Source organism: Monodelphis domestica, chromosome 2 (genome assembly GCF_027887165.1).
Source record: "Monodelphis domestica isolate mMonDom1 chromosome 2, mMonDom1.pri, whole genome shotgun sequence".
Classification (NCBI taxonomy): domain Eukaryota; kingdom Metazoa; phylum Chordata; class Mammalia; order Didelphimorphia; family Didelphidae; genus Monodelphis; species Monodelphis domestica.
The window spans coordinates 86,073,715-86,096,394 of record NC_077228.1 but is presented as its reverse complement, the minus strand read 5'-3'; positions in this window follow the sequence as shown (position 1 = coordinate 86,096,394).

Here is a 22,680-nt window from a genome sequence, read left to right as displayed (position 1 = left end):
AAAATGTGAAAGGGGTAAAAGTTATAGGTGTTTGGATGGATAATATTGTGGGAGTAGCACAGATAGAGGTAGGAGTCAACATTATTGACATGAAAATCAGATGCCTTACCCTTATATGTTTATTATTGTCAACCACCTTACTGATTTTCTCTAATGTAAATATTGATGTACAGGAGGATTTTTCCCTATTGCTTTTATAAAGTTAATGAATCATTTTCCTAATATTTTCACTTCATAAATCTGATAATATAATCAGTACTTCAAGGTAGAAAAATAGAATGTATGTTAAGGAGTTCTTCAGGGCACTTTGATCACAAAGGATGCAAAATATTGTCATTTGTAAGATGCTTCTGGTAATAGAAAACAAATTGTTATGGACCATCTGTCACACTTTGCATATCTCCAAGATTGACTTGGATGGTAACATTCAGATGACTGACAGAGGTTTAATTACACTCCCAGCAGTAGTTTTCAGCTTTTACTCTTTGTTCTAGAAACCTTTCACATGAAAGAAGACAAGCCATGATTACATACCTTTGGATATTTTCATAAATTCTCTTATTTCTGATACATTTTACAAATAGGAGATGCCTTGATTCATTACCAACAGGTGGAGTCAAATTGACTCAGTTTTTTTGATGGTCATTTCATCTTCAACTTTTCTTTTAGTAATGAAATATGCAAAAGTAAAACAAAGATTGAAAACTACATTTCTTATGTCATTTAAGTGACTAGTATGTCACTTGGAAGAAACAGAAGGCTTCATATTTTTATTGAAAATATGAAATTCATTTTGTATCTCTCTTCACCCCTTTACTGATCTCCTTTTATTTTCTTTTAAGTTGGTTTTGGTTATTTTTAAAATGCCCAGAGTATAGAAATAGGGATTTTTTCTTTTTTAGTTTAATTTTCATTTTATATATTACATATAACTATATATACATATATTCCATTATCCTCATAAAATGTTCCCATTAAAATAATCATTGTATGTACCAAGGTAAATTGGAAGAAAAATCATATAATTAATCAATTTTAATAATACAATTAATTTTCTGTGAAAATTTAGAATGATTAATTAATGTACATATAAAATGATTTTTATCAACCTAAAATGATGCTAAGAATAATTTTGTATCAAAAATCTTGTTATGACCTTCTAAACTGGCATTTTCAACTATTAATGAAGGAATGATTCCTTGTCTATCCTTGTTCTTTTTTTATTTTGTTTTCTAAGTCTCTATCTTGTTTTTGGCTTGTAAAATGGATTCCAATAACCAATCTTGAGTGTTCTAACATATTTTCATTTCATTTCTTACTCAAAACAAAGATATAGAATAAAAGTGAAGGAAAATAAAAGATATTAGAATATTTAAACCAATTTATAAAATAATTAGTATATTTTCACACATTCTTCTAATTTAAAGCATTTATCATTTGTCTTAATATCTCAGTTTCAGATATGGTAGGGATCTGTGTTTAAGAAAAAAAGGCAACCAGGACTGCATTTTTGAACTTGTTACTAACCATCTCCCTCCAGCAATGAATACAAATAAGACAAATTAATTGTGCCTTTTACATGCCAGAAATATGTACTTTTTAAGATTCTGAATAGCATTTTCCTAACAAACATGATTTCTAGAATAAGAGCACAAAGTGTGAGGGGGCAGTTAGTACTTGATACTAGGATGGCAAAATCCAGTAACTTGTCAGAAGCACTTGTACAAAAAATAAGGCATGGCAATGGCAGTGTTTCCTCATTCAAATATATGTATATCTGCTATTTAATTATTACATAGAGGTTTTGCAATTTTTATATTTATTATTATCTTTATTTTACTATAAAAAACAAATTTACATCTAAATAGTACAGTGAATAGAATGCTGGACCTGGTATCAGGAAAACCTGATTATGAATTTGGTCTCAGAATTTACTAGCTGTGGAATTCCAGCCAAGTTACTATACCTATGTCTGCCCCATTTTTTTCAATGTTAAATGAGAATCATAATAGCTGCTATCTTAAAGTATTGTTTAAGAAATTAAAATATTTGATATTAAGGCAGAGTTAAGATGGAGGTGTAGAGGCAGCAAAAGTTCAGACCTCTAAAATCCCTTCCTTACCGATTACAAACTAAATGCTCTTAGGGGACTCAAAATCAAACCAAACAACAGGACAGAGTCAAGGGTCCCTCCTGCTGGACTCAACTTAAAAAGTACACTCCCCAGAATCCTGAATTCGAAAACACTCAGGTTTAAGGGAAAGGAAGTGGGAAGGTCCCAGACCCCTCCCCCACCTAAGAGTGCTGAGCCTCCAGTGGTGGCTGGAACCTCTGGGCAAGCAAGGGTGCTGGTCTTGAGGGAGTACCTTGCAGGCAAAGCTGTGCCAAGCTCAGAGCATCTGAACACAGCCAGTGGGGAAGCAGTTGGAGAAGAAGCACAGAATAGGCAGCCTAGGTGTTGCATTGGAGACACTCCATATTGCCCCTCCCCCTTTCCCGAGGTTTTGACCTCAGAACACATCCAGCTCTGCAAGTTCAACTCAGACTGGGCTTAATTTCATAAAACCTTTCAGAGGACAGGGAAGTTCAAGGTCCAACACCCCTCTCCCCTAGACTGTGCTGAGAGATTTGCAAGACAACCAAGAATCAACTACCCAGCAAAACTGACTATATTCTTATAGTGGAAAGTATGGTCATTTAACAAAATAGAAGAATTCCAAGAATTTGTAAAGAAAAGACCAGACCTGAACAGAAAATTTGATGCCCAAATAAAGAACTCAAGAGAATCATCAAACGGTAATTAAGAAATGGGGGAGAAGAAAAATAAAAAAAACCTTTTTTTAAGAGACCCAATAAGTTAAAATATGATCCCTATAAGAAAAGGGGTCATAGGTAACTCTTAAAAATTGTTATCATCACTTGGGCAGTCAGAAGAATTATACTTAGAGGAAACAGTTACAAATTGTATAGGATGAAATGCCAAGACATACACACACAAACACACAGACATGCACACACACACACACACACACACACACACACACACATATATATATATATATATACACACAACTAGAGCTAAAAAAGAGGTTAATACTAATAGAAATGGGAAAAGAAACAAAATGGGATAAATTTATATGTCACAAAGAAGCACATGGTGGTGGGGGAGAACATCAATACAATGGAAGGGTAAAGAGGTTGGAGATAGGAAATACTCAATTCTTACTTGCATTGAAATTGACTCAGAGGGAAGAACAATCAAATACATTAGGGCAGAGAAATGATTTGAACCCTATAGGGAAGTAGAACAGTAAAAAATATACTGAAAGGGAGGGAAGCAATACAATGGAGGGAAAGAGTGGGGGAGTAGTTTTAAAAGACTGTAAAGACAATAAGAAGAGGAATAAGAAGGGAGGGTGGTTAGAAAGGGAAGTAAAATAAGGGTAGGATTTAGGGAAACTGATTAAAAACAAAAACACTGCTGTAGAAAGAAATAGTGAAAGAAGAAAAGTCAGGACTAAGAGTGGAAATAAAAATGCTTGGAAATACAAAGCTGGTAATCATAACTCTAAATGTCAATGGAATGAACTAACCCATAAAATGCAAGCGATTAGCAGAGTTGATTAGAAACCAAAATCATACCATAAGCTGCCTACAAGAAACATACACCTAAGGAAGGTTGATATGCATAGGGCAAAAGTAAGAGGATAGAGTCAAATTTATTGGACATCAACTGATAAAAAGAAGGCAGGAGTTTCAATCATGATATCAGACAAAGCCAAAGTAAAAATAGATCTAGTCAAAAGAGATAGTGAAGGTAATTACATCCTGATAAAAGGCAGTCTGAACAATAAGGAAGTATCAGTACTCAACATGTATGCACCAAAAGATATAGCATCCAAATTTCTAAAGGAGAAACTAGTGGAGTTCAAGGATGAAATAGGTAGAAAAATTATACTAGTAGGAAAATTGAACCTTCCCCTATCAGAACTAGATAAATCAAACCAAAAATAAATAATAAGGAGGTAAGAGAAGTGCATGAAATCTTGGAAAAAATATGGTTAGTACATATGTGGAGAAAAATAGGGACAAAAAGGAATACACCTTCTTTTCAGTAGCACATGGTACATTCACAAAGATTGACCATGTACATGGCATAAAAACATTTCAAACACGTGCAAAAGAGCAGAAATAATAAATGCAACATTCTCAGATCAGAATGCAATGAAAATAATAATTAGTAATGGTACATGGAGAGGCAAATCAAAAATTAATTGGAAATTAAACAATACGATTCTTCAGAATCAGATGAAGAACCAATCATAGAAACAATTAATAATTTCACTGAAGAAAATGACAATGATGAAACATCCTTTCAAAATCTTTGGGATGCAGCCTAAGTAGTACTTGGGGGGAATTTATATCCTTGTGTTCATATATTAACAAATTAGGGAGGGCAGAGGTTAATGAATTGGGCATACAAATTAAAAAACTAGAATGTGAACAAATTAAAAATCCTCAGATGAAGTCTAAAATACAGATCCTAAAAATCAAAGGAGAAATTAATAAAATTGAAAGTCAAAGAACTATTGATTCAATAAATAAGAATATAAGTTGATACATTGAAAAAAAAACAAATAAAATAGACAAAGTACTGGTCAATCTAACTAAAAAAGGGAAAGAAGAATACCAAAATGACAGTATCCAAGATGAAAAGGGAGACCTCACTTCTAATGAAGAGGAAATTAAGGCAATCATTAAAAATTATTATGCCCAATTATGTGACATTAAATATGGCAATCTAGGTGATATGGATGAATATGTACAAAAATATAAATTGCCTAGACTAACAGAGGAAGAAATAGACTACGTAAACAACTTCATATCAGAAAAAGAAATTGAAAAAGTCATCAAAGAACTCCCTAAAAATAATCCCCAGGTCCAGATGGATTCATAAATGAATCCTATCAAACATTCAAAGAACAACTAATCCCAATATTATACAAACTATTTGACATAATAAGCAAAGAAGGAGTTCTACCAAATTCCTTTTGTGAAACAAATATGGTGCTGATCCAAATCCAGGCAGGTCAAAAACAGAGAAATAAAACTACAGGCCAATCTCCTTAATGAATAAAGATGCAAAAATCTTAAATAGGATACTAGCAAAAAGACTCCAGCAAGTGATCAGAAGGGTCATCCACCATGATCAAGTAGGATTTATACCAGGGATGCAGGGCTGGTTCAACATTAGGAAAACCATCCACATAATTGATCATATTAACAAGCAAAGCAACAAAAATCACATGATTATCCGAATAGATGCAGAAAAAGCCTTTGAAAAAATACAACACTCATTCCTATTCAAAACACTAGAAAGCATAGAATAGAAGGGCCTTTCCTAAATATAATAAACAGTATATATCTAAAACAATCAGCAAACATCATCTGTAATGGGGATAAACTAGAAAGATTTCCAATAAGATCAGGAGTGAAACAAGGATGCACATTATCACCTCTATTATTCAATATTGTACTAGAAATACTAGCAGTAGCAATTAGAGAAGAAAAAGAAGGTATTAAATTAGCAATGAGGAGACCAAGCTATCACTCTTTGCAGATAATATGATGGTCTACTTAAAGAATCCTAGAGAATCAACCAAAAAGCTAGTGGAAATAATGAATAACTTTAGCAAAGTTGCAGGATACAAAACACACCCAAATAAATTATCAGCAATTCTATATATTTCCAACATATCTCAGCAGCAAGATTTAGAAAGAGAAATCCCATTCAAAATCACCTTAGAAAAAATAAAATACTTAGGAATCTATCTGCCTAGACAAACACAGGAACTATATGAACACAACTACCAAACACTTTCACACAATTGAAACTAGATCTAAACAACTGGATATACATCAATTTCTCATGTGTAGGACAAACTAACATGATAAAAATTACAATCCAACCCAAATTAATTTACTTATTTAGGGCCTTACACATTAAAGTACCAAAAAACTTTTTTTAACTGAATTAGAAAAAAAACATAGCAAAGTTCATTTGGAAGAACCAAAGATCAAGGATATCCAGGTAAATAGTTTTAAAAAATGCAAAGGAAGGTGGCCTTGCAATACCATAACTCAAACTATACTATAAAGCAGTGGTCATCAAAACAATTTGGTACTAGCTAAGAGACAGAAAGGAGGGTCATTGGAATAGACTTGGGGTAAGTGATCTCAGCAAGGCAGTTTATGATAAGCCCAAAGATAGCAGCTTTGGGGACCAAAATCTACTATTTGATAAAAACTTCTGCAGAAATTGGAAGACAGTATGGAAGAGATTATGTTAGGATCAGCATCACACACCCTACACTAAGATAAACTCAGAATGGGTGAATGACTTGAATATAAAGAAGAAAACTATAAGCAAATTAGGTGAACACAGAATAGTATATGTGTCATGTCCTTTGGGAAAGGAAAGACTTTAGAACCAAGCAAGACTTAGAAAAAATCACAAAATGTAAAATAAATAATTTTGATTACATCAAGTTAAAAAGTTTTTGTACAAACAAAACCAATGCACCCAAAATTAGAAACAAATCAACAAATTGGGAAAAAAATCTTCATAACAAAAACCTCTGACAAACATCTAATTACTCAGATTTATAAAGAGTTAAACCAATTGTACAAAAAAATCAATCCATTCTCCAATTGATAAATGGGCAAGGGACATAATTAGGCAATTTTCAGTTAAAGAAATCACAACTATTAATAAGCATATAAAAAGTGTTCTAAATCTCTTATAATCAGAGAGATTCAAATCAAAACAACTGAGGTATCACCTCAAACCTAGCAAATTGGTTAACATGACATCAAAGGAAATTAATGACTCCTGGAGGGAATGTGGCAAAGTCAGGACATTAATGCATTGCTGGTGGAGTTGTGAATTGATCCAACCATTCTGGAGGGTAATTTGGAATTATGCCCAAAGGCACTAAAAGACTGTCCTTTGATCCAGTCCTAATTCTGCTGTTTTTGTATCCCAAGGAGATAATAAGGAAAAAGATATGCACAAGAATATTAATAGCTGCCCTCTTTGTGGTGGTAAAAACTTTGAAAATGAGGGGATGCCCTTCGATTGGAGAATGGCTGAACAAATTGTGGTATATGTTGGTGATGGAATACTATTGCACTGAAAGAAATAATAAAGTGGAGGAATTCCATAGGACCTGGAATAACATCCAGGAATTGATGCAGAGTGAAAAGAGCAGAACCAGGAAAAAAATTGTACACAGAGACTGATACACTGTGGTACAATCAATTATAATGGACTTCTCCATTAGTGGCAATGCAGTGATCCTGAACAACGTGGAGAGATCTATAAGAAAGAACACTATCCACATTCAGAAGAAAAACTGTGGGAGTAGAAATGCAGAAGAAAAATAACTGCATGATTACTTGGGTTGAGGGGATATGATTGGGTAGACTCTAAATGAACATCCTAGTGCAAACATCAACAAAATGGAAATAAGTTTTGATCAAGGACACATGTAATACCCAGTGGAATTGTGCATCAGGTATGGGAAGTGTGGTGGAGGGAAGGGAGGGAAAGAATATTCTTGTAACCAAGGAATAATATTCTAAATTGTCTAAATAAATAATTTTTAAAAATACATGATATTTATAAAGTGCTTAGCACAGTGTTGGCATATTTTAGATACTAAAAATAGTCTTTCCTCTCCTTCTAGGTCTCACCCTCTTCTTTCTCTCCCCTTCCCTCCCTTTTTTTCTTCATTTCCTCCTTTCTTTCTTCATCCTTTCCTGCCCCTTTCTTTCATCCCTTCTTTCCTTCCTTTGTTTCACCCCTCCTTCCTTCTTTCCTTGCTCTCCTCTTTCCTTCCTTCCTCCCTAAATTCCCTTTTTCTTCTTTCCCTACTTCTTCCTTCCTTCTATCACTCTTTCTTTTCCTCTCTTTCGTGTTGTTTCTTCTATCATTTCTCCCCTTTCTCTTTTGTTTAAATTTCTCCTGTCCTTTCTTTCACCACTTTCCTTCTTATTTCCATTTTAACTTTCCTTTCTTTTTTCCTGGTCTCTTAGTGCGTTTCTTTTTATTCTCTTCCCTTCATCTCAGGCCATACTTATTTCCTCCCAACTACTATCTCTGCCTTTCTCACTTCCTCCAAACATTCTATATTCCTTTGCCACTTTCTCTTTTCCTTTTGCCCTTATTCCTTCTTAAAAGTGGAAACAAATATAGTGATTTTCAATTTCTTACTCATTTAACTTATAAGCTAATTGAATCGTGCCAGAAAAATCTAATTATAATAATATATAACTAAAATTCAGTCATTTAAAATAATTTCAGAAATGATTGGACATTTAAAAAAGGGGAAAATCATGCCAGTTGATTTTGATTGAAAAGCACCTAGGAAGAAGCATCAGCATATGATTGTTGAAGAGATTATATGAAGAATTGAAATATGAAAGATTTTAAGGTATTGGATATGATAAGCATGTGCTGAAACTCAATGCTAAATAGTAATTTAAAAAAAAAACTAAATAAAAAGGACTTAATTGTGACTATTATTAACTTAAAAATATTTTTAAAGACCCACTATCTTTTCCAAAGAGCCAGGCCTTTGCAGTCCCCAGTACAACCCACAGTACAACCCCATAGGTACTCAGGTCCATGTGACTCATGGCATAGCTATATAGGCAGCTAAGTCTCATTTCTCCAGCCCAGGAATTTGGGGAGAGGACCCATTTATCCCAGGGACAGAGTCAAACTTTAGAATAAAAGAACAAATTATCAAACTGGAAAAATGAGGGGGGAAAAAGCTATGAGAACTATGAAGGTAAAAGGAAAGACTGAAAAATAAAATTAGAAGATAAAATTCACTCAGGAAGACAATTCCTGTAAAAATTGAATTCTTAAATGGAAAAGAAAGTACAAATGTTCAATGAAGAGAATAATAAAAAAATCTGAACTGGGTAAGTTAGAGTTAATAACTCCATGAGCTACCAAGCAACAAATAAAATCTAAGAATGAAAAAATGGAATAAAGTATGAACTGATTTGTTGGAAAAGCTACTGATCCAGAAAATTGAATGAGGAGAGAAAATTTAATAATTCTTAGATTGTCTGAAACCCATAATTTAAAAAAAGAATCTAGATATTATTTTATAATAATTTTTGCAAGGGAAATTTTATTTGACATTTTTGAATAAGAAGTGAAAATATAAATGTAAAGAGACCAGCAATCTCCTCCTTAAAGAGAGCTCAAAATGAAAATGGCTGTTACTCATATTTCAGATATCTCAGACAAAGGAGTATACTGAGAATATATAGAAAGAAAAAATTAAAATATTGCTAACAAACCCACATTTAGGATTACAAATGACTTAGCAGCTTCTATTTTAAAGGATTAAAGATTTGTAATATAATCTTACAAAAGATAAAGGAGCTAGGGATTCAAGAAAAAATCACTGACACACTAAAATATAATCCTTTGTAGGGTGATGAATATTTAATGAATATTAAATTAGTGTCTGAGACAAGATTTGAACTCAAGTACTTTATACATTGTGCCACCCAGCTGCTATAGTGACAATTAGCTACATATGATTTTCATCTCATTTGATGGAATAAGATAAAAATGTGGGTCATCTGACATCTTGGACAAGAGTCACTAAGGATGGACAAATCCCACACATGGTTTCCTAGGACTGTTGAATTACTAGGATGTATTATTTCTCAGATGGTTTCAAATCTGCATTACATTATTCAAAAGTATAGATTAATACAACATGGTTTCTTACTCTTGGGAAAAAAATTTTATTCCAAGATGATGGGATTTGTATTATCATTCAGGAAATTATGACAATGACCTTTTCAACATTCTGAGTCTCCATTGAAACATCAAATTCTTTTTTTCACCCTCAGAATTTTTCTTTATACTTTGGACTAATGCTTACATAATGAACCTTTTCTTCAATACAACAGAAGTACTTTTTAAAAGTCTTAAAATCTACACAAATATATTCACAAAAATATACACATGACTAAAAGTGAGTAGTTTGGACTTCATAAAAATGCATATAAATCACACAGACAGAAAACATTTTATACATTAAAAAACAATTCCCTCTCAATGACTTTTGATATAGATATTATTACATTCATTTTTTCTATGTGATAAATGAAATTCAGTAAGATAAAGACATTTTCCCTGCATTGATTTCCTACTGTATTTATAATCTTTTTCATTCTTACCATCATCTTTGGAAATTATTGTTCTCCTCAAGGCTTAGTGCAGATTTTACTTCCTTTTTGATGTCTTCTATTTTTTTCTAGCTGTTAGTGGTCTCTCTCTCTGTCCCTCCCACTAAATTACTTTCTATTCACATTTTCTTTTTCTTTTTCTCATCTGTTTTCAAGTTATTTACCCTCAGATTAATGTAATCTGCCTGATGATGGGAACTGTTTCATTTTCATATTATCTGCCAAACCCATTTATGTGTATGTTATACATAGTAGGCATTTGTTCATACATTGCAGTTTTGTCTGACTCTTAGTAATTCCATTTGGATCTATTTTGGCAAAGAAAATGAAGTAGTTTTTCAATTTTATTTCCAGGTCATTTTCCAGATGAGAAAATTGAGGCAAACAGTTAAACGATTTGCCTAGGGTAATACAGCTAGCTAGTGAGTTACTAAAGCCAGATTGAATTCAGATCTTCCTGACTCCAGGTCTGGAGTTCTCCCCACTGTGCCAGCTACTTGTCCCTTGTAGAGATTTATTGCCTCCTCATTGATAGGAATGGATGTTATATTTTGTAAAAGACTTTTTTTGCATCTATTGAAATAATCATGTGATTTTTGTCAGTTTGCTTGTTAATATGGTCAATTATGTAGATGGTTTTCCTAATATTGAACCATCCTTGCATTCCTGGTATAAATCCTACCTGGTCATAATGAATAACATTCTTTGAATGTTTAATAGAATTCATTTGTGAATCCGTCTGATCCTGGGGATTTTTTCTTAGGGAGTTCTTTGATGTCTTGTTCAATTTCTTTTTCTGATATGGAGTTGTTTAGGTATTCTATTTCTTCTTCTGTTAGTCTAGGCAATTTGTATTTTTGTAAGTATTCATCCATATTGCCTAGATTGCCATATTTATTGCCATATAATTGGGCATAATAATTTTTAATGATTGCTTTAATTTCCTCTTCATTAGAGGTGAGTTCTTCCTTTTCATCTTTGATACTGTCAATTTGGTTTTCTTCTTTCCTTTTTTTAATTAGATTGACCAGTACTTTGTCCATTTTATTTTTTTCAAAGTAACCAATATCTAGTCTTATTCATTCAATAAATAGTTCTTTGACTTTCAATTTTATTAATTTCTCCTTTGATTTTTAGGATCTCTAATTCAGTTTTCATCTGAGGATTTATAATTTGTTCACTTTCTAGTTTCTTTTTTTAAATTTGCATGCCCAATTCATTGACCTCTGCCCTCCCTAATTTATTAATATATGAACTCAAGGATATAAATTCCCCCTTGAGTACTGCTTTGGCTGCATGCCACAGATTTTGAAAGGATGTCTCATCATTGTCATTTTCTTCAATGAAATTATTTTGCCTCCTTATTGAACTGTTTTAAAATAATCCTCTTTCAATGCCTACTGAGTGAGATACAGATTTCTCAACATTATGACATGGAGCTGAGAACTTTGTGTTATATTGATATGACTTGATAAAAATAAAATGTTTCTTTGTAGGGAAATGCAATAAATCTTTTCAAGTATTGCTACATCATTCATAGTGTGAGAAGTGCATTTTTGATGCTTTAAAGAATAATTCACCCTATAAATTGAAAACCTTTCTAGCCTTCTTATTGGGGATACCTGGTCATGTATCACAGCCTAAACAATGAATAAAATTCCCATTTGGGAGTGTCTATGATGTTTTGAATATAAAAATAATTTGACAAATTAATTTAACTAACTTCTTAGAATCTCAAGACCACTCCAGGACTGCATCTGATACAAAGTGTATGTCTAGTAATCAAGAGTAAGCATTGAGCCTGTGATCTCTTGATAACTGTTTCTAGTACAACTTTTCAAAGTTGGGTCTTGATTCCCTTGTCTTTGTAGTAACTGCATCCATAATTTCTTCAAACTTTTAGTAGTGTTTCCATTTTCAGATATAATGATGGTTATTCTCTCACCATTTTCTGATTTGTATCACTTTCAGAAACATTTTTGTTTACTTAGACTTAGCAGTATATTATATCATTTTTTCCCCTTACTACTATATAATATATCATGGACTGTGCTGTTAGTGTCCAAATGTGATATATTATATAATTGATAGAAAAACTATTTTATCATAAAATTTTGATAATTTCTACTTTTCCATTTTCATTGTATTTTGTTTTCATTCATTATTTTTCATATGATCTGGCTTTATATGACTATTGAATAACTTTCTTAATTTTATGGCCATCTGTTTCTTCTCATTGTTTCATGAGGTGATAATTGTTATCCTCAGAATTCTGTCACTGAGATGAAAGTCAAAACCATTTCATGGTAATAGAACTTATTATAACTTAAACTGCTATGGCATAGCTTCAAAAATTCAAATTTTTCTCTAATGAATCTCAGAGCTGGAAAAAAATCTGAGAAGTCGTTGAATAATATCTTAATAATATAGGCATAAGAACTTGAATAACATTTTTCATTAGTATCAGATGAGTGCAAACTTCTAAGTGAGGAAATGCCTCTAACAAGTGTAGCTCAGCACCTTATAGTCCTACAGAGACCCTTAAAAGCATTGAAAGGCTAAGTAAATTAACCAGAGACAAACAGTCAATTCAAATAAGAATCTAAACAAGCCTTTATTAAAGAAGGTCATTGAAGAAGTCTATGGTATAAAATCAGTTTTTTTCAGAAGTTGATATATATCTATTTTTCATTTTATATATCTTACATTTTCTCTAACTAGAGTAAGGCATCTCAATAATATATGTCACAATAGAAGTTGAATACATTCATGTAACATTATTGAAATCTATTCGCAATACCTGAATTAATATAAAAACATTCCCACAGTGTATTTAATATTTTAACACTGGTCATGGCATATGATAGGCTATAAAGAAAAGATCAAACCATTTGTTAATTCCTTTCTAATTTAGAAATAGTAATTTTCTTTTAGTATAATATAGATCAAAACAAAGAGTAGATGACAGTTAAGTCATTTTTAGGAATAATATTGTAAAGTTACTATGGTTTCACAGTGCATCAATTGTATATCTTTCTCTACTATTTGTAAAATATTATTATAACACACTTTTCTTCTCTTCTTTGAAAGAAATATAAAGAACTGGGCCAGCACCCTGAGTCAAGAATCAGACTTTATTGTTTTGGCACAAAATACAGAAGTCAGAGGTCTGTGTGCCAGGCACATTCTGCAGCATGAGACATCTGATGTCCAAATAACAAGGGTTGTATCAGCTTTGGACAACTGCTTAACAGATATAATTGACAAAGGTAATATTCAGAACATATTCCTAATGTGTGTTTGGGAACATTTTGCTGAAATGTTTAATAAAGTCCAGTAAAGGAGTATAGCTGGGTCACCTGGCTTTTCTCCTTTCCATTCTTAGGTCATTGGTTATGTCATTGCAGGAATAGGGGCCTAGTTTCCTCTTGTCACATCCTTTACAATGTAGAGCAAGGAGAAATACCAAAAGTATACAAACACTATCATCATTTTAGCAGCTCTAAATATTGTTCCCATTCCCATTTTATCTTATTTAAATCACAGTTACATCTTATCAAACTATTATAAAGGAATCTTTAGAAGTGATTAAAATTACTTCATTAAATTTCCTCTTAAATGGTAGAGACATGTATGATTGGATACAGAATGCTATATATATGTGTATATATATAGATGACTTAATTATTTTTGTCTATTATATTTAACTTTTTAATTTTTTTAACAAGACAAAATTAAGTTTTGTGTTGCAGTGGTAGAAATAGTTTAAATATTTTATAATATTTAAATATTTTAATTAATTAAATTAAAAACCAAAATATTTTAAAATGCAGTTCTGCTCTTAATTATGTATAATAGAATTAAGGTATTTATAAAATACAGTGAATTAGTTTTGTTGAATTAAGTAAAGCCATAACAATGATTGCTGAAACTTGCATATCTTGACTTTGGACTAGAGCACTCTTAGTTCACATAATCCTTTTACTCTTAAAAATAGTGTATTTTTCTAGAAGCAGTAGCATCTCAGGCATTATAGTACTAATCATCCATGGGGTGAAAAATTAGATTTACTTCTTTTTGTTTTGTTTTTTTGGTGGTTAAAAACATCCCTCAATCTTTATTTTATGGTTAGAAAACACATTCTTTAACAATCTTCTCTTGAACAGTGATTCATTTAAGTGAAATTTGTTAAATAAATCCATTTATGAAACTGAGCTACTAAGCAATATAAATGCCTTCCATAAATAATGAAAAGGAGGCATCTTGAAGGTTTCAACACTAGAAGTCTATTGATTAATAACTGTTTTTACATCTAGAACTTAATAAAGGAAGTCAAATGAAAGAGATTATTGAATAAGCATTTGTAATATCCAAGTCATTCACTCTAACAAAGCTCCTTTTACATAATAACCACAAAAGCCTTATTTCAAAGGACTAGGAAGTATTTTTAAGTAGTAGGCACATAGTAGAATAAAAACAATTTCTAAAAGGTTTTAATTTATATTTTAATTCAAGTTTGTGTGTAAGTCTTTCCCTTCTACTACCTATGAATAACTCTTCTAACTACTATGATAACTAATAAAGTTTTTGAGAGTTACAAATATCATTTTTCCATATAGGAATATAAACAATTTTACCTTAAGCCCTTAAAAGAAATTTTTTCCTCCTTTTCTTGTTTACCTTTTCATGTTTCCCTTGAGGTTTTTTTTTTTTTTTGACATCATACTTTCCATTTAATTCTGAAATTTTCTTTAGGAATGCTTGGGAATCTTCTTTTTTGCTAATTTCCCATACTTTCCCCTGAAAGTATATAGTCAGTTTTGATGGGTAGATGATCATTAGTTGTAGGCCCAATTTTCTTGCCTTTCTGATATCATATTCCAAACCTTGTGGTACTATAGTGTGGAGGCTGCCAGATCCTGTGTAATCCTGATTGCTGCTCCTTTATATCTGAATTGTCTCTTTCTGGCTTCTTGAAATATTTTCTCCTTAACTTTGAAGCTCTTGAATTTGGCAATTACATTCCTGGAGGTTGTTTTTTGAGGATTTAATGTAGAGGGTCATCTATAGACACTTTAAATGTCTATTTTGCCCTCTTGTTCAAGAATATCAGAACAGTTGTTTTGGATAATTTCTTGTAGTATGATGTCAAGGTTTTTGTTTATTTTCAGGTTTTCAGTTTGGTCTATGATTCTCAAATTGTCTCTCTTTGACCTGTTTTATAAGCCTCTCATCTTCTCAATGAGATATTTCATGTTTCCTTCTAATATGTCATTCTTTTGACTTTTCTTTAATAGTTCTTTTCTTTTTCATTAAATCATTAGCTGCTACTTGCCCAATATTAGCTTTTAAAAACTGGTTTTCAGCTATGATCTTTTGATTTTCCTTTTAGGTTTGGTCTATCCTGCTTTTTGTGGTTTAGAGCAGGTCATTTCTGGTCTTCAATTTGCTTATAATTTCATTTGATTTCTGGGCTTCTTTTTCTAAGTAGGAGATTCTGTCTTTTAAACAATTATTTTCTTTTTGAACTATTTTCCACTTTGCTTGCCAAGTTTCTTCTGTCTTTCTCAACATCTCAAATCTGAACTCTTCAAGAGCTTTTGTCCAATTTTCAATTTTTTGGAATGTTTGGATGTGTTTTTTTGTTTGTCATCCTCTACTGCCTCCTTGGTAGTCTGCAGTTTTTCTCCATAGAAATTACCCAGAGTTAGAGGTTTTTATTCTTTTCCCCTCCTCCTCTTCCTCCTCATCCTTCTTTTTGGTAGTTGTAGATTGGATTGTAGTTCTTGAGTGTTGATGGCCATTGCTTTGTTAGTTTCCTCTTCCCTTCCCAGTCAGAATTCTGAGTAAAGAGAGTAGGCAGGTCTCTTTGTATCAAGCTACAGAGTGGTTTTTTGCCTGAGGCTATTTTTTAGTCTCTGCTGAGTCTCCTGTGTGCAGCTCCTCTCTGCCCTATCTCTGTGCCCAGGCTCTGTGTTCCTCAGTCTTCTAGGGTTCCAAGTCTTGCTGATTTCTAGGGTAAATCTATGGTGTCCTCAGTCAGTCTCCCAAGAAATTAGTGATTGCCCTGTGCTTGCTCCGATTCTGGTGCACTTGCTCTGACAAAGATGAACTGGGGGAAGGGTGATCAGTTCATGCTTTGGTAGTAATACTTTTATCCCCTTATAGCATGGAAATGCCCAAACCCTGCCTACTTTCATGGCTGCACCCTACAGAAGAGCCCCTTCATTAGATTTTGGTTTTTGTCCTTTTGAAGCATTTTCTATCAGTAGGTAGTGAGGAGAGGAAACCCCTTGCTTCTATACTGTAGCTATTTTAACCTGGAAGTCATAAATCCCTCTTGATTAGAAAAATGCAAATAAAAGCAATTCCAAGGTATAACCTTACACCTATTAGATTGGCTATTATGTCAGTAAAGGAAAATGATAAATGTTGGAGGGGATGTGGCATAATTTGGGACACTAATACACTGTGTAGAATTGTGAATTGATCCAATCATTCTGAAGGCAATTTGGAATTATGCCTAAAGGGTCTTAAAAGAATGTATACCTTTTGATTCAGGAATACTGCTACTAGTTCTGTATCACAAAGAGGGAAAAATAGCAAAGAACCTGTTTATACAAAAATTTTAAAGCTGAGATTTTTGTTGTGGCAAAGAATTGGAAACCAAAGAGATATTTCTCAATTGGGGAATGGCTGAACAAGTTGTGGTAAATGATGATGATATAATACTAGTATGCTTTGAGAAATGATGAATAGGATGATTTCAGAAAGAACTAGAAAGACCTACATGAACTGATGCAGAGTGAAAAAAACGGAGTCAAGAGAACATTCCACATAGCAACTGAAATATTGTGAACTGATCAAATGTGATAAACTTTGCTACTAACAGCAATAAAATTAAACAAGACAATTCTATGGGAATTATGAAAAAGAAGTCTATCCACCTATAGAGAAAGAACTGCTGGAGTAGAAATGCAGGTGAAAACATATGATTTATGACTTGTTTATTTAAGTATATGACTTGGGGTTTTGATTTTATAAAATTATTCTCTTAAAAATGAATAATATGGAAATGTGTTTTGAGTGATAATGTATGTGTAACCCAGTGGAATTGTTTGTCTACTCCAAGTGGGGGAGGGAAGAAGAAAGGGGACAACATAAATCATATAACTTTGGAAAACTTATGTATAAATTTATTATTGAAATAAAGTAAAGATAAAATTTAAAAAAGAAATATGGAATTAATATAGCACAGTCATGAAAACTGAGGATAGGCTATAGATAGAATATAGAGGTCAATATTGTTAAATATTGACAGTAGTTCAAGAAGTAAGAAGATTAAAAGTGATCATTTGACAAGTAAGTGATCATTGGGATCACAGGAGAGCATCATTTTAGTTGAGTTAAGGTGTTGAGCCAAACTGCAAATCAGTGCCTAAGATGAGAAGGTGTGCAATTAATGTGGTTGGGAAGTTTATTCATGAAGCTTAAAAACAGAGGGTGATATATAATATGATAGCTTGCAAGGATGATAGGATATTGTAAAGATCAATAAGATTTTTAAAGACAGAAATCTAGTAGCTTTAAATATCTACTTAATATTTAGTAAAGCTATGATTGAAAGTCAAATCATTATTCATCACCAGAAAATCAAAGCTTCCTTGTTCCTGTCAGGAATAAGTACAAAATTTACCCTGAATCCTTTTTGGACTCAGCAACTTGAAAAATGAATACCTGTCTCTGCTTCCCCAGCCCTGAGACCTAAGGCATTCAGAGAATTTTTGGCATTGAAAACAGTTATCATATTTAATCCAGTCTTTGATCTCTTTTGGATGTAAGGCCTTATACAACATAATTTATCAGAGAAAAATTGTTGAGATGAATCCTAGAACTCACATTTTGCTCTTGAAACACACTTTCTAACTCTTCATGCTCTCTACATTTTCATAAAGAAAAAATTGTCTTTCTGATCCATATGGCTTTTAAATCCATGAACCTTGGCTTAAGCAGTGGGGAAGATAAGACAGTGATGGTAGGTTAAAATTGCAATGGGCATGACATTTGGTACCATATGGCTGGCTTTTTCCAATTAGGAGAAAGTTATCCTAGGAAACAGACTTACTACCTTGCTCATCTCCTTCTTCCACTTGGATCAATCTTTAATCTCCATAAAATTGTTTTTATATTCACAAACAGATCAATATAAATTGTGCCATCTGACTGAATTTTCTACTTTAAGCACCCTGGTCTCTTTACTTTCAGAAATCTTTAAAACAGTTAATCAGATCGATCTCTGAATAGAAATTTATTACATCCATATACTTTTAAGAATTTCTATGCTGAATGAGCATGAGATATATAAATACCCTGCCAAAATGTGGGTAATGGGACTTATATGTATCTCCTTTATATATTCCCTGTTTAATTTTATTTTTCCAATTTCAGAAGACTGAAAGAAATGTATGTTTTCCTGTTAGTATAAATTCTGCTTGCCCACTATTTAGCTCTTTCCTCTTTATTTGAAGTATAACAACTTCATTTATCAATCTTTTAACTTCGGTTTTGAGCTAGAAAACATAGTGAAAGAGGATGATTTAAAGCAGTATTTTGTTATTGCCATGGAGCAAAATATCTTATCTTGTTTGAACTTAGGCCAAAAAAAAGGAAAAGATACTAGCTCACTTTGACCCCATCCCTAAGGGAGTCCTTCAGTTAGCAAGCATTTTTTAAGTTCCTGTTATATGCCAAGATTACTGAAAATCGCTGGGTAAGCAAAGAAAGATAATTTCATGCTACTTGCCCTAAAGGAGACTATATACAAATAATCATATGTACAAGATAAATAGAGTGGAAATGTATATTCTAGTCTCTGTCAAAAGCATAGCAGAGGAAATATGGAAGTATGGGAAATGAACTAAAAAAAGGTTTCATCATATCTGAAAATTCATGGTGGAAAAATGACAACAGAATTCTTTGGACATGAAAGCATTTTTGGTAATAAGTCTTCTGGACTTATCCTGGATTTTCTTGCTAAATCTTAAAGAGTTGATATACTTCATAATACTGTAATGCTGTGTAATATTCTTGTACTGCTCATTTCAATTTGCATTACTTCATATAAATATTACAGGATTTTTTAAATTCATCTTCTTTATCATCTGTATATTTGCAAAAATATTCTATCACAATTATATGCCACAACTTGCTCAGCAATAAGCATGATTTCTTTCTGTCTAATTGAAATAATTTTTCATTCTCCTTGAAGCTCTCTAACTTGGCTATAATATTTGAGGGAATTTCACTTTGGGATTTCTTTCAGGAGGTGATTGGTTACTTTTTTAATTGCTTTTTGTACTCTAGTTTTATGCTATCTGGAAAAATTTCCTTGATAATTTCTTAAGATATAGCTCTGCATTTTTACCATGATTTTCAAGTGTGATAATAATTGTTAAATTGTCTCCTTAATCTGTTTCCAGATTAGTTGTTTCAACGAAATATTTTACATTTTCTTCTATTTTGTCATTCTTTTGATATTATTTTCTTGTTTCTTATTATCTCATGGATCCATTAGTGTCTACTTTCTTAATTCTATTTTTAACAAATCATTTTCTTTAGCAAACTTTAGTACTTTTTTGTCTAATTAGATTCCTCATGTAGTTATTTTCTTTAATATGATTTTGTGCCAGTTTTCTAGTTGGCCAATTCTGCTTTTTAAGGTGTTATTGTCATCAGTGTATTTTTGTCTCATCATTTGACCAGTTCTGTGTTTTTAAAGGTGTTATTTTCTTCATATTTTTGTGACTCTTTTATCATACTATTAACTATTTTCATAATTTTCTTGAATCACTCTCATTTATTCTCCCTACTTTTACTCTAGCTTTCTTATTTGTGGTTTTAAATAATTTTTGAGCTCTTCCAGGAATTCTTATTGTGTTTGTATAAAATTCAGATTTTTGGAGGCCTTACTTTCTTGTGGGCTTCTATTTTGGTCTTCTCTGTCAACAAAATAATTCATTACAGTCAGGTTACTTTTTTGTTGCCTTTTTTCTGATTTATTTTCTTATTTATTGACTTTTAGCTTTATGTTAAAGTTATGCTTTGGTCCTTGAGTGAAGGAGGCACTTCTCCAAGTTTCAGGTCTTTATTGATATCATTTTCAGAGCTATATCTGACCATCTGTAGGTTTTTGGTGCTTCCAAAATGATATGATCTAAGCAGAGGTGTGCTCACTGTTCTCCTAACCTGTGTTCAGATATTTAAATGGGAAGGGATCCTTGTAGCCAAGATTCCTACTCTATGGTGAAGGAGCATAAGCATTTCTCTTTTCTTGGAACCACAACCAGTCCCCTTTCACCCTTCGACCACAAGTGCTATTATTCCTTTTGGTCCTGATTCTGTTACCCACTGCTAAGTATGGACAATACAACCAGCTTCTGAATCCAACACCATAAAAGAGTCCCCATCAAAACCCTTCTATCCAATTTACTGTTCTACCCCACCTTCATCATCTCTAAGAGCTACCAAATTTGCTCCTGTGGCTAATGCAGCTGCCTCCAAGGTTTGCTACTGGTGTTATAGTTGGGTTTGTGCTACATGGACGTGACCATCAATCACATGAAACATACCTTTATTTCCTCTGTTACCACCTTTTCTCAGAGAACTATGGCAAGTAAAAAAAAATCTCAAAACCAAATTAAGAGAAGGAAAAAATGATAACCCATTAAAACACAGACAAATCTAAAAATCAGTGCAATATCCCACACTGATGAATGTTTTTCTTTTGAAAAGATGTTAGAAACCATTTTCTCACATATCTTATTTGAGTCCATGCTCATAGTTTAAATTTTCAACATTCATTTTCAATCCTTTTCTGTTTTTTTTTAAATTTACATTGTTGTAAACTTTGTGTATTTGTTTTTCTTGCCTTAATTTATTTAATCCTGTAGTTGTTGAAGATGTTTCCATATTTCTTAGTATTTATATCTATCATAGTAATAGTACATTACATTTAAATACTACTACTATGTAATTGTGATCATCAGTGGGCACCTATTTTGTTTCCAGTAATTTGCCATTAACAAAAATGTTTTTTATATATAGGAATTTTATTTTTATTAATGAGCTCTTTGGATTAAAATCCTAATAGTGAAATTTCTGGTTCAAAGTATATGGGAATTTTAGTCAACTTACTTGAATAATTCTAATTTTATTTTCTCAGTGGTTCATAGAATCACAGCTCTACCAATAATGGGTTGATTTGTGTTTCTTTCCATAAACCCACCAATATTGACTATTACCAATTTTGTGATATATACAATAACTGAGTGGAAATTTCAGCTTTATTTTGATTTTATTTCAATAATACTCAGTGATTTAGAATATGATTTCATATGTTTCTAATACATTTCAATATTTGTATTCTTTAACCACTACCTCCAGGGAGATGATTTTGTCTAAAATATTTATTTTAATTTTCTATATATCTTTAACATTAAACTCTTAAAGAGAAAAATGATTAAATTATTTTCCCAACCATTATTATCTTAGATGTTATATTTTTGTTTATTAAGAAGACTTTCACGTAATCAAAATTATTTATTTTATATTTTGGAATTACTTTTCTTCTTTTGCCACTGATATACTATAATAATATCTAAACAAGTATGACATTGTTTTAGTTATTACTACTTTATAATATAATTTCTGTTTGGGGAATTTTATTGTACTTAATTTCTAGTTTGTTTCTTCATTTGCCTTGAGTTTTTATATATTCTACCTTTTTAGATGAATATTCCTTTTATTTATATCTAAAATTTTTTTTTAATTCTTGGTTAGACATATTACCATCACAAACAAAGTCTTTATTATATTTATATACTTTTTTTAAGATTTCTTTTTTTATTTTATTTAATTTTTAAATAATATTGTATTTGAACCTTTCCAAGTATTATTCATTAAAGACAAAGATCATTTTCTTTTCCTCCACCCCCAAACCCCATAGCCGATGAGTGATTCCACTGGGTATCACATGTGTTCTTGATTTGAACCCATTGCCATGTTGTTAATATTTGCATTAGAGTGTTCGTTTAGAGTCTCTCCTCTGTCATGTGCCCTCAACCGCTGTAGTCAGTCATTTGCTTTTCCTCAGTGTTTCTACTCCCACAGTTTGCCCTCTGCTTATGGATAGTGTTTTTCTCCTAGATCCCTGCAAATTGTTCAGGGACATTACACCGCCACGAATGGAGAAGTCCATTACATTCGATTATGCCACAGTATATTAGTCTCTATGTACAATGTTCTCCTGGTTCTGCTCCTTTCGCTCTGCATCACTTCCTGGAGGTCGTTCCAGTCTCCATGGAATTCCTCCACTTTATTATTCCTTTTAGCACAATAGTA